The 13,182-nt window shown below is 45.4% G+C and overlaps 1 pseudogene; it reads left to right on the forward strand.

Moving 5' to 3' along the window:
- The first annotated feature begins 4,268 nt into the window (after positions 1-4,268).
- On the forward strand, positions 4,269-6,444 carry LOC141147559 (inner nuclear membrane protein Man1 pseudogene; annotated as a pseudogene).
- The last annotated feature ends 6,738 nt before the right edge of the window (positions 6,445-13,182 follow it).

Here is a 13,182-nt window from a genome sequence, read left to right on the forward strand (position 1 = left end):
GGTACAAATCATAGAGAAAGTTAAACTCCCTGTCAGGGGGGGGATCTTTTCAGGTTGCTGTGCAGGAAGGAGGTGTTTTGGATTTTTCATTTACAGACCCGAGTCCGGGTGGGTTAAATTTCGAATGGGATGTTTCCCATTATCATGAGTGACATTGCACCTCCCTCTTGCTCAGGGTCCTTGTCTTGGGGTTTTCTTTACCTCTTTATTGCTTCCTCATCCTTATATGTAGAGAAGCCCCCTTTTATCCATGTAAGTTTATATACAAATAATTTAGTTTTAACTTTGGATATTGGGTATAGGGGGTCATCCGCCTGTGAAGTACGACTTTGGAACTCTAGGGCTTGTATGCACATGTCTGACTAATGTTTATGGGTATTATTTTTTTGATTTTTATCTTGAATTTTGTCTGACACTTTTTTTATGCGGAATGCAATCCCATTAGTTCCTCTTCAGTATTTTACAGTGGTTTGTCTCTACTTTCATTTTGATCATTTTTATCCTTTTTCTTTTGGATATGATAATGAAGAGAGATATACACCTTATCCTGATTTAAATCTCTTTTGAGGGTTAAAATGTTAGTGTATAGGAAAGATAAGGGGCGTTGTACTGGGAGAGTGTATGATTTTTTTAATCATGGTATGTCTTCTTTTTCTTTTCGTTCTTTACTGTATGAAATATATTTATTTTATTCCTTCACTACATTTTCCAGAACAAAGTTTTTGTTATATCACCTACCAGTGTGGGTTCTTGATACAACTTCGCTGAGACCTCATGATGAGGGGAGGGGGAGGAAGGGGTGGCTTTGTGCCTCTCTTCTTTCACCTCTTTCGTCTGCTAGTCTCCAGTACCCACACTTGAGGTTTTCTACCTAGTCCGGGAATTTATCTGTTAAAAAGAACAAAAAAATAGCTGGACCTCCGCACTTCGTTGCAACACCTTTATTGAAGACAATTAAAATCCATATAGTCACAAAGATCACAGAGGTACAGGAACAAAGTGGCTAACGTATTTCACCCCACTGGTGGGTGCTTATTCATAGCTATGAGCTATGAATAAGCACCCACCAGTGGTGTGAAACGCATTAGCCACTTCGTTCCTGTACCTCTGTGATCTTTGTGACTATATGGATTTTAATTGTCTTCAATAAAGGTTTTGTAACGGGGGGGGGGGCGCATGCACAGTGTCTAGCAGGCCCGATATGTTCTGCTAGAGCTCTGCCCCATGAGCAATTAGAAGCTGCAGCTCACCTGTAGCCCACTGGATGGCACACCATCCGCCAACTCCCGAGGCTCCGGTGCGTGGATCAGATCATCTGCCATGGTGCTAGGAGGCACCCGCACTAAGCACAAGAAACGCCTCTATAATAGACGCACTGGCCCGGGCCACAGCTAAGATGACTCCGTCACCTTCTCCCTCTAATAGTACAGCGTGCTCTCACAAGCAGATGCCGCCGCTGACACAGCCAGACTCCCAGGATGAGTCTGATAACGAACTCCCCCTCTCCTCTAAAGCTGCAGCAAAGCAATCCACCCCCTCAGCACTCCTAAAGCAGATAGAATGTATGCTCCCCATAAAGTGTTGAAACAAACCTCAGAGTACATTACTAATAGTCTCACTAAGGAGATAAAAGAGCTGGGCACCCACACTGCAGTGCTGTAGGTGAGAGGGGATGAGATGGAGAACACAGCACAGGACTATATGGCTGAACTCGAGAACATCAAAGAAGAAAACATAACTCTACAAACAAGACTTGAAGATTACGAAAACAGAGCTAGGCACTCTAATTTGCATATAAGAGGCATCCCTGAAACCATTATTGACTTACAAAATACCATGACTGCCCTGTTCCAGGAACTCCAGCCAGCTATTCCGATAGAACCCCTGGAGATGGACAGAGTGCACAGAGCGCTGACTCCAAAGAAACCTGATGGACCTCCACGCGACATCATTGCAAAGTTCCACTACTACCGCACCAAAGAACAACTCTTGATCGCGGCCTGAGAAAAGGGTGCCCTTAACTTTCAAGGACATAACTATCAGCTATTTGCAGATCTATCCCAGCTGACCATCACCAAACATCGAGCTATGAAGCCCCAGCTCCTGAAATTACACACCACATCACTTACCAATGGGTTTCCCGTTCGCAGTTCGCTTTATCTACCAAGGTTCCAAATACAGCTGTAGATCACCAGAGGAACTGCAACACACCCTGCAAGAACTACACCTTGTGGAAACCCCTTCCAACGCCTGCACAGCCAGCAGAAGGTCAGCCTCAACATTCCCACTCAAACCACCATCACCCTTCGGTAAACATGGAGGCCAGACCATGCACAAGAGAGGACGCTACAGCTCTCCAAACCAAGATCATGAGGATTCCATGGACTGATGTCTGCCTCCACCACCAAATGCATCTTCACCCCCACATCGTGGGTTTGGCATTTCAATGGTCGCCACACAACTTCAGACGACCAACTCCACGCGAATACCTTATGCAACTCTGTTTAAATCCTGTTTCAATTATACTTGACAACTCTCAATTATACTTGACAAACGTATTAGCCCTACTGTTCCTCCTTCATTACACCGCCTATATCAGGGCCAGTATAACTTTGGAAGGTTTTTGTTCCCTCTCCTGATTTTTTACTTGCCCCCTCCCTCCCAACCCCTAATAGAGACTGTTTCTAACCAACCTTAATTGCTGCCACTGTCAACCTCCCCTGCCAACTATTGCACCATGCATTCGAAGTTATACAGCCTAGTCCTGTTCAATGGTCTACAGGTTATGAGCCTACACATCTTCCTAATAACTCACTATACCGGCTCTATCCCTCGTTTGGATGATCCTTGTGCCCCCAACCTACTCCCCTCACTCGCCCACTCTTAATATGTGGACAAGCGACGGTGGCTACGTCACCCGAGTGGGAACCTGCTCCCATCTCACGGCTTCATTTGACATTACCTGTTATTTTTATGTACTGTACTACTTTGTTCACCATGCTTTCTGCTTACTTCCTACTCTAGCCACTTTCTGGGCCCCCTTCTTATTCTGCAAGTCCGCGCGGACCGCCTAGCCCTGCCAGCGCATCACACTCACTGGTAAGTCTCACTTCCAAATACAGCTACTATGGCCCCCTTAAATGCTATATCCCTGAACGTTCAGAGCCTCAATGAGCCTCAAAAGCGAACCAAAGCATCCCGCTCTTTTAACTCTTTGAAGGACCACATAGTATGCCTCCAGGAAACGCACCTCACAGCACCAAAATTCTTTAGTTCCTTTTACCCACAAACCTACACGGCCTCAGCTACAACAAAGCAGCATGGAACACTTTTAGCCTTTCACTGATCTACCCCATTCATCCCCAAAACCGAAATTAAAGTCCCGGAAGACCGCTGCCTAATCTTAACAGGGCACATAATGGATTTGGCTATTACCGTTGTCTCGTACGATGCCCCTAATAAACAGCCCACCTCCTTTCTTTCCCACCTTATGCAAGTGGTCCTTACACACAAGATGGGTACAGTTATCATATGCGGTGACTAACCAGGTCCTCCTCCCATTCCTAGACAAATCCCCTTACTATGCACCCCACAGTCCTACGAAACTAACCTTCTCTTAGCTCCTTACCCGGCACAGCCTTGTCAACACCTGGCATGAAATCAACCCAGTCAGAAGGAGATATACTTTCTACTCTCATCCACACAAAACATTCTCGCGTATCGAACACATTCTAGTCAATACCGGCATGATACCTGAGATCCTCAACTATAATACCTATAACCTGGTCGGATCACAGTGCGGTTCTCACCTCCTTCGCCTCACCCATCCTTAAAGCACACAACACCACTTGGTGCCTCCCAGACTCCATGCTGAAATACCTGTCCCATCGACTCGACATCGAATGCGCCCTAAAAGACTACCTAGCTCTAAATACTACCCCTGATATCTCCCCACTCATGCTCTGGGAAGCACATAAACCGGTCCTTCGAGGTGCATTCCAACAACAATCTGCCTCATTCAATCGTGAATGCACTGGCATGTAAATTAGAGGCCGACTTCCAAGCCTCCTACTAAGCATTCAACCTCGACCCCACCCCTACCGCAAAAACCAACTTAGACAAAGCCCACCTGGAATACAATCTATTCCTTACCGAATCGGCTGATAAATCCCTACGCCGCTCTAGACACACAGACTATATGAAATCCAACAAACCCTCAGTGGGCGCGTGTGGAGGGGGGCCCCCGGGAGCCCAGGCGAATGGTCAAAATGGCGGACGCTCAGTTAACGGACGAAGAGCTCGTCTATGAGTTAAGGCGTTCGGGGATGACGCCGGGGCCAGTCACGGATAGCACCAGGCCAGTCTACCTGAAGAGACTGAAGAAGCTGCGTGAGGAGCAGAGGAGCCGGGCAAGGAAGACGCGGGTGACTAACAACAACCAGCCAGCGGAAAGCTGGGAGAGCGGGGGAGCCCGCCCGCTCGCCGGGGAGGTGACGCACAGGAGAAGCGGGCGACATTCCTCTCACACAGAGGCCGGGAAGTCTCAGGGTGCTGCTCGGCTTTAGCTCAGATGAGTCGGACGCGGATATCGACGGGGTAGGAGCCCGGCCCAGTGGGACTGTGTGGAGGCGCTAGACGAGCGGAAGGCGCCTATGTGGTGGGGGGCGAGCAGGCCACAATACCGCCACCCCTCCTCCTCGGAGGAGGATGAGGCAAGGAAGAGCCGGGCGGTGAACGGCAGCTGCCTCTCCTACTGCCGGGACTATTTGGACTCGGAGGAGGAGGAGGCGGCGGCTAAGGACGAGGCACTGAGCAGGCGGAGTATGACCAGATAGGCCCAGGATAACGGCATGGAGCCTCCCGACACAGCAGCCTGGGACAGGGAGGAGTGTCTGCCAAGTGTCTGACAGACATCGTGCCGCCGCCAGGAAGTCTCCAGACAAGAGCAACAATCACCTGAGCTACAGCCACGATGGCGGTTCCTCATCCTGGCTCTACACAGCCAGCAACAGCATTCCCGGCCGGCTTCCCTACACAACCACACCGGGCCGAATCACACCTACTTCAGCAAGGAGAAGCCTCTGCCTGAGCCTGAGGAGGAGCTGCTGCAACAGTTCAGGAGTGCCGAGGTCTCCCCCACAGGAGGCTTCAGTGGTCATTACCTGTCCATGTTCCTGCTCACTGCGGCCTGCCTCTTCTTCTTCTTCCTGGGACTCACCTACCTGAGGATGCAAGGCACAGGCCCTACTGAGGGGGAGAGCATACAAAGTCCTGATGGCTTTCCTGGTTATACACAGAAAAATCTGCTGATGAACACTCTTCATAAACTTCATGACAAATTAGCAAAGACCGCAGGAGATTATATCTGTGGTGATGCAGAATTTGGTTGTATTTCTGTCCAGGAGGCAGCTGAATATTTACAAGGTCTAGGTCAAGAATATATCGGTGAGTTTAACAACTCTTTGAGCTGGATTTTACAGTCTGGGAAAGATGTTGGAATAAAGTGTTCTGGAGACTTCGAAGATGATCACTTAAATTTCACCAGTGTAAAGTACTTGGAATCTACACGCCCACAGATGTCCTTTCTATGTCACATTCGACGTGCAGTTATTAATGTAGCCTACAGGCTGTCACTTTTACCTCTAGGCATTGCTGCCGTCTGGGCTGTTCTTCGATATATGAAATATCGTGGGGCAAAAGAGGAGGAAGAAACTAAACTAATGTATGACCTGGTCATAAAAATTATAGATGTTTTGAAAAGTCATGGTGAAGCTTGTCAAGAAAACAAAGATCTTGATCCATACACACCAATCCCACATGTGAGAGACTCGTTGATACCAGCTTGTGACCGGAAAAAAATTAAAAAGGCTTGGGAACGGGCTGTTGAATTCCTGGCTTTAAATGAGTCTCGTATACATACTGAAACACAGAAAATAGCAGGAACAGATTTCCTTGTATGGAAATGGATTCAGCCTTCTTCATGTGACAAAATTTCAACCATGCCTTCTAAAGTATGGCAAGCACAAGCTTTCCATCTGGATAAAAGAAATTCTCCTCCAAATAGCTTGACCCCCTGTTTAAAAATATGCTTGATCCAGTCATGGAAATTGGTGCTCATTGGCATTTGGCAATTCAAGAAGCAATTTTGGAAAAATGTAGTGATAATGATAGTTCACATTGCGGTAGATAAAAATTCCAGAGAGGGATGTGTTTATCTCCAGACTATGCAGGGAAAGCTTTCAAGGCACTACATGGATCCTGGTTTGATGGAAAGTTGGTCACTGTAAAATACCTGCAATTATACCGATATCACCATCGATTTCCACAATCTATTACATGCAACACTCCCTGAAGCCATTAAACAAACACATGAACTCTATGTCACAGTTAAATCTTCGGACTGGCAAAATAAATTATCAGTCATTATGAAGAACATTTAACCCATTGACTGTTATGTGCAGCAGGGGTGGGGGTCCTGACTTGCATCTGTCTTCCTTTTTCTTTTTTTTTTCTCTTCATTCCCCCTTCAATCTTCATCAGTATATCACACTTCCAGAAAAAGTTCAAGTTTGTTTGAAAAAGAGTATGCATCTAAAGGACAATACAGATGGACAAAAAAGTGTTAACAGTGGTGTACAATGTCTTTATAGATAAATGATTTAAAAAAAAAAAACCTTTTCAAATGTTCATACATTGTGAACTAGATTACTGTTTTCTTTAAAATGAAAAGTGGATAATTAATTGAATTCCTATGGGATCCTGCACACTGTTTTTGTCATGCATAAATATACCCTAATATAATTGTACATTTGAGGCTGACTTCTGCTGCTGTAGATAGTGATTTTGTTACAACTGAAGTGCAGGGGCTATCTGGCTTTTTCATGAGGCAGGAAATGGACAATATACTGGTCTTTTTTGTATTTAAAATGTAAGTAATGATGGTGGTCAAGTCTTCTGCAAATGTCTGCTTCAATGCAGTAAATAAGCTTCCTATTTTATTCATAATGTTATTTTATATAATAAATTGGCTGCACCATCTCATTAAGGTCAAATGGCCAATTACCTTTAAAAGTATTAGATAAAACTTTAAATATCTTTGATAGGTTTTATTTAAAATGTCTGACTTGGTTTCTTGTGAGGTCTGATACCAATTATAAAGATTAAAATTATTGTGAGCAATAAATAAGCAATTGGCAGATGCTGGACAGTGAAATCCAACAAACCAGATCCCCTGCTAGCACGTACGCCTAAAGCCGTAAATAAACCCACTAAACCTATTCGACTCAAGCTATCCAACAACATCATCACTAGTAACCCAGTAAAGATTGTACTCAAATTTCAAACTCATCTAGCATCCCTATATTCCGCAGGAATGGAATTCTGTTCATCTGAAGCGGACACCCTATTCTCCTGTTTGAATCTCCTTACGCTATCCCAACCTGAACAAGACCAACTCGATGACACCATTACGCCCAAAGAAGTCTCCACAGCAATTAAGAAGCTGAAACTGAATAAAAGACCAGGCCCAGATGGATACTCAGCCATCTACTACCGCACCTTCTCAGAGATCCTCTCGCCCGTCCTCACCAAAGCTTTTATTGTAATACTCAAAAGCCACAGTGAGTGTCTGTATGATCCCCAAACCCCATTCTGACGACACCTCTTGTGCAAATTATCATCCAATATCCCTTTTAAACATCAATATTAAACTCCTAGCCAAAATCCTGGCCACTGGACTAAACAGAATTATCGGCCGACTTATTTAGCGTGATCAGACCGGCTTTATACCAGTTTGCCAAGCTAGTGACAATGTACGTAGGGCTGTTTTCTTAGCACATGCAGCTAGAACACGCCATATTCCCGCATGCTTCCTCTCACTCGATATCCGGAAAGCATTTGATTCAATATCCTTCTTTATCTACACTACACCCTACTGAAGTGGGGATTCGGTCCCCACTTTTTACAATGGATTACCGCATTATATGTGTAACGGAAGTTCACACACTCTGCTTGAGTGCTTTCGTCGTATACCGCTTCCTCCCAGTCTGAATATAGATATCAGATATTCCAAGCGCTGACAACAACAAACAAGGCAATACTCGTTTGGTTGCTCAACATGAACTGTTTATTAGAACAAGAATACAGTCTTATGTACAGTTGAAAAGGAGGTTCCCCCCCTCCTGCTCATATTACTATAACAATTTGTCCAACCGCCACTCCAAATCACTCCCAAAGTTATGGTCCCCTGTCAGCTTCACGTACAACAGTCCCAGGCCACCATAGCCAAAGCTTTCCATTGGGCTATCATCCGCTATCCAGGGACATGCTTGGGATGCATGCCACCGGAGGGCTCTGTAGCTCTCATCCAGCTGAATTTCTGCCCAGACCAGCCTGCTTAACTCAGCTGTCTGCTCCTTGTGCAGTTTTTCTCCCAAAACAGCACCTGCAATCCATACTGCGACCAATACCTTTCCTGGATGGAGGGAATCATTTTCCCCTGGTGTCACTGTTCACGGGCTAGCGCTTCCTTCCAGAGTTCACATCAGATAGAATCATACCATCCCAGCAGGACTTGCTCTGATAATGGTCCTCTGTGCTGTATCTGCCTCTCTCGCGACCTCCTTCCAAATTCCTCTTCCATGGTGGATGGTATCTGTACCTCTCCTCTCCTGCTATCCGGACCTTGGATCCAGGTGAAGGTTTGGATATCCCAGACTGCAGGAAGCGTCCCACTGCTTGCCACCAATCATAGGTGTGCGCAGCCTATAGCATTAGGGTGTGCACCCCAAAGCTCAAACACACATGAATGCCACCTGCTGTCACAGGGAGGAGGCTCTGATGGTGGGAAACAGTTGATTCGGAGCATATTACCTTACATCCTAAGTATAGGTGTAATGTGTTCCTAGTTAAACCTAGCCTTTAATATAATGGGGGCATTTACACTGGCCACCGGCACCCCAACCACCCACCTGGTGCTACCCCTGGATAATGCTAATGCACATGGGGTGATTAGGGCGTATGCAGGCACACCCGGCACACCCTGTGCGCACACCTATGCCACCAATATATCGGAAGATCCTACACTCCGCTTGAGTGCTTTCGTCATATACCGCTTCCTCCAAGTCTGAATATAGATATCAGATATTCCAACCACCGACAACAACAAACAAGGCAATACTAGTTTGGTTGCTCAAAATAAACTGTTTATTAGAACAAGAATACAGTTTTATATACAGTTGAGAGGAGGTTCCCCCCACCTGCTCATATTACTCTAACAATACACCTGTAACCAGAAACATAAATCAACATGAGCTAAGTAACTAATCCCTTAAAGCAGCCGAGGTGACTCCATGCCCATATGGCCATTGTTGTGATTAATCAGGATTTCACTACAGGTCAGACATGTTGTCACCGAGCTTCACACAGTAGATTATACATTGTCATAAGTATAAACAGGACACCTTCTCACAATAGCAAGAGCTCCAGTAGAACTCGGCCCGTCTCCTACATTGTACAGAGGCCAATGTGATCAGCTCTTTCAATTACCATGTTGAGTTCAGAATCAAACAAAGAATAGTCTTTATATATATCCTGGGAGATATTGTGGATAAATTTTACTGTCCCATTTTAAGTAATCCAAGCCATATTTTCTCTGTCACCCTGTGCCCCTAATGGACACAGGATGACATAGACATAGGAGGTGCATGGGGAGCTGAAACAATGGTTTCCCAACCTCTCCAAGAGATTCTGGGTTCCGCTGGCCCTCCCATCACAATATGACAAACCCCGCACATATGTCAAACATGCTGGCTATAAATCTGGCCCCTTCAACATAGAAAGAGTTACACTTCAGGGCTGCCCCCTCTCACCCCTTTTATTTGACCTCCTCATTGAACCACTAGCTGTCAGAAACCATGAATCAGACTGAGATAGAAGTACAGTTAAATCACACTTGTTTAATAATAATAATAAAAAGGTAAACAGAGTCAAAACATAGCCAGAGTTCAGGAACCGGAACGGATAGTCAGACAAGCCAAAACGTCGGGGAGCCAGAGATGAGTGTAGTAGAACAGAAAGCAGGATCTGGACCCAGAAAGAATGTCAGCCAAGCAAGTCTTTAACAGGAACACAGGAGCGTGTCTCTAGAGATGTGACCAAGGCAAAGGCAGAGATCATCTGGGCTGGACGGATTAAGTAGGCACGACTAACAAGCAGGATAACATCAACAGGTGAGTCTCTGGGGAGAGAAAGGAGCTGACAATTAGCCTACAGCTGAGTGTCCAGCTTTAAGAAGGAAGGGTTGAGCCCAGCCCTGACCTCTCCCCCTCAGAGGATCACCAGGGGAAAACATATATGGAAATCACAGAGGAGGACAGGGGCATGTACGTCCAAGGATGAGACCCGAGACCATACCCTTTCCAATGCACCAGGTACTATATGCGCCCACAGAACCTACGGGAGCCAACAATGGACTGTACTTCACACTCCTCATGGTTCTGTACAGGGTGAGGACAAGGCACTGAGGTGGTAAAGCGGTTGCAGACCAAAGGTTTTAAAAAGGAGACATGAAATAAATTTGAGATACGCATATTAGAAGAAAGGTCTAATGCGTAAGCCACTGGGTTAATCCTGTGAAGAATACAGAAAGGCCCAATAAGCCAAAATGCGAACTTCAGAGAGGGAACAGGAAGTCGGAGATTGCAAGATGACAGCCAGACCCTGTCCCCAACGTGGTAGGAAGGCGCAGGCAAGCGTCTGCGGTCAGCGTGGAGTCTGTAGCTATCATTAGCATGTCGCAAAGCCTCCCGGACTTGTGCCCAAGTGGAACAAAGACCACAGAGATGCTCCTCTAACGCAGGGATACTCTGCGGAACAAACGAGTCAGGCAACATGGAAGGTTGGAAACCATAGTTTGCCATAAACGGGGACAATCGGGAAGCAGAATTCAAGACACTATTGTGAGCAAGAAGTCTGACCAGTTGTTATGATGGTCAGAAATATAGCAACGTAGGAATTGCTCCAAGGACTGATTGGCTCATTCTGCGGCCCCATTAGACTGCGGGTAATATGCAGAGGAGAAAGCAAGCTGAATTCCCAACTATGCACAAAAGACTCGCCAGAACCGGGACACAAACTGACTACCCCTGTCCGAGACAATCACCTTGGGTAGCCCATGTAAGCAAAAGATCTCCCGAGCAAAATGGAAGCCAGTTCCTTAGAAGCAGGCAACTTCTTAAGTGGAATACAATAGGACATTTTCGAGAACCGGTCAATTACCATAAGGATAACTGTGTTGCCCTGGGAGTTGGGTAACTCCACAGTGAAATCCAGAGACAGGTGGGTCCAGGGCCTCTCTCCATTGGGTATAGGTTGTAGGAGGCCCGCTGGAAGGTGTCGGGGAGTCTTACTATGAGCACACATGGAACAGGCAGCTACGAAGGCGGTTACATCAGCACGTAGACTAGGCCACCAGAATTGTTGGGAAATGGCCCAAAAGAGTTGATTCTTCCCAGGGTGGCCAGCAGCCTTGGGAGAATGGCAAGTCTGGAGCACGGCAGTACGGAGACTCTCTGGGACAAAGCAGTGTCACAAGGTTTCTCAGGATGAGCATGGACCTGAGCAGCAATAATTCTGTCACCCAAAAGAGGAGGGAGACTGGTGCGAACCTTAGCCAGCATACGATCAGGAGGAATCACAGGAACCGGAACTGACTCCATCTTGGAAGTGGAGGAAAATTGTTGTGACAAAGCGTCAGCCCTTACAATCACAGTACCGGGTAAGAATGAGACAATGTAATTGAAAGTAGACAAGAAAAGAGCCCATCACGCCCTTCTGGGAGAGAGGCGTTTAGCTGCAGACAAGAATGTGAGGTTCTTAAGGTCAGTAAGAATGAGAACCGGCACAGTGGTACCTTCGAGGAGATGTCTCCATTCTTTCGGGGCTAAAAGGATCGCCAACTGCTCTCTGTCACCAATCTCATAATTGCACTCCGCAGGTGACCATTTCTTGGAAAAGTAGCCACAAGGATGCATAGTGCTCTCAGAGGCAGGACATTGAGACAGAAGGGCACCAACACCAGTCTCAGAAGCATCAACCTCAAGGATAAAAGGTAATGTAGGATCAAGATGTGCTAACACAGGAGCAGAAACAAAGGGAGCCTTGACACTCTCAAAGGCCTTAACGGACTCTGGAGACCAACTCTGTGGGTTACCGTCCTTTCTGGTCATATCAGACAGGGGCTTGACCACAGACAAGAAGTTACGAATAAACTTCCGATATTAGTTGGCAGGGCCACTGTAGGACTGCCAAAAGTTTCTCTGGGTCCATCGAAAAACCAGCAGTGGAAATAACATAACCCAGGAATTTAACCTGTTCACGATGGAATTTGCATTTCTCCAGTTTACAATAGAGATTGTTCTCTCTTAGTTTCTGAAACACACGACAGACATCTGTGTGGTGGCTCTCCAGGGACTTGGAGAATGTGAGGATATCATCGAAATAAACCACCACATATAACTGCTACAAATCTCGGAGGTCATCGTTAATAAATTCCTGGAAAACTGCCTGGGCGTTACAAAGGCCAAAAGGCATTACAAAGTACTCATAATGGCCTGTTCTGGTATTAAACACAGTTTTCCACTTAAAAAAACTAAAAAACTCTCGTGGGGAATGTGGTGCTGTTCAAAAGTGAATGGAAATAAAAATAGTACCCCAAAAAAATGTAACAATGTGTGAGAAGTACTGTAAAAAAATGTGTAAATAGTAAACAAACAGTGTGTCATGTGCAAATGCCACATGTGTAAAACATCACATAATATTATAAAGTCAAGTGCAAATAAATATAGGTTAGGCTGGAGCATAAATAGTCCTAAAAGAAATACATACACCCAAAAAAGAACATAAAAAATATATATATAAATATGTGCGTAATATTAGTGCTGATTTAAAATATCCCAAAAAAAACGCATAAAATATACCCAAAAAAAGCACAATTAGGATCAATAATGTAATAAATTATTGACGTGATAGTGCACCAAGATTATCAAAAATAGGATCCAAATGATATAAGTGTCCAAACAAAAATAAAGTTCTATATATGTAAAAAAAGAAAAAAGAAAAAATCTGTGAGAAGTGTCTCTGCTTTCAAAGGATCCCGTGTGAATTGTTGTGGTTGTTATGTGA

Source organism: Aquarana catesbeiana, linkage group LG06 (assembly GCF_042186555.1).
Source record: "Aquarana catesbeiana isolate 2022-GZ linkage group LG06, ASM4218655v1, whole genome shotgun sequence".
NCBI lineage: Eukaryota > Metazoa > Chordata > Amphibia > Anura > Ranidae > Aquarana > Aquarana catesbeiana.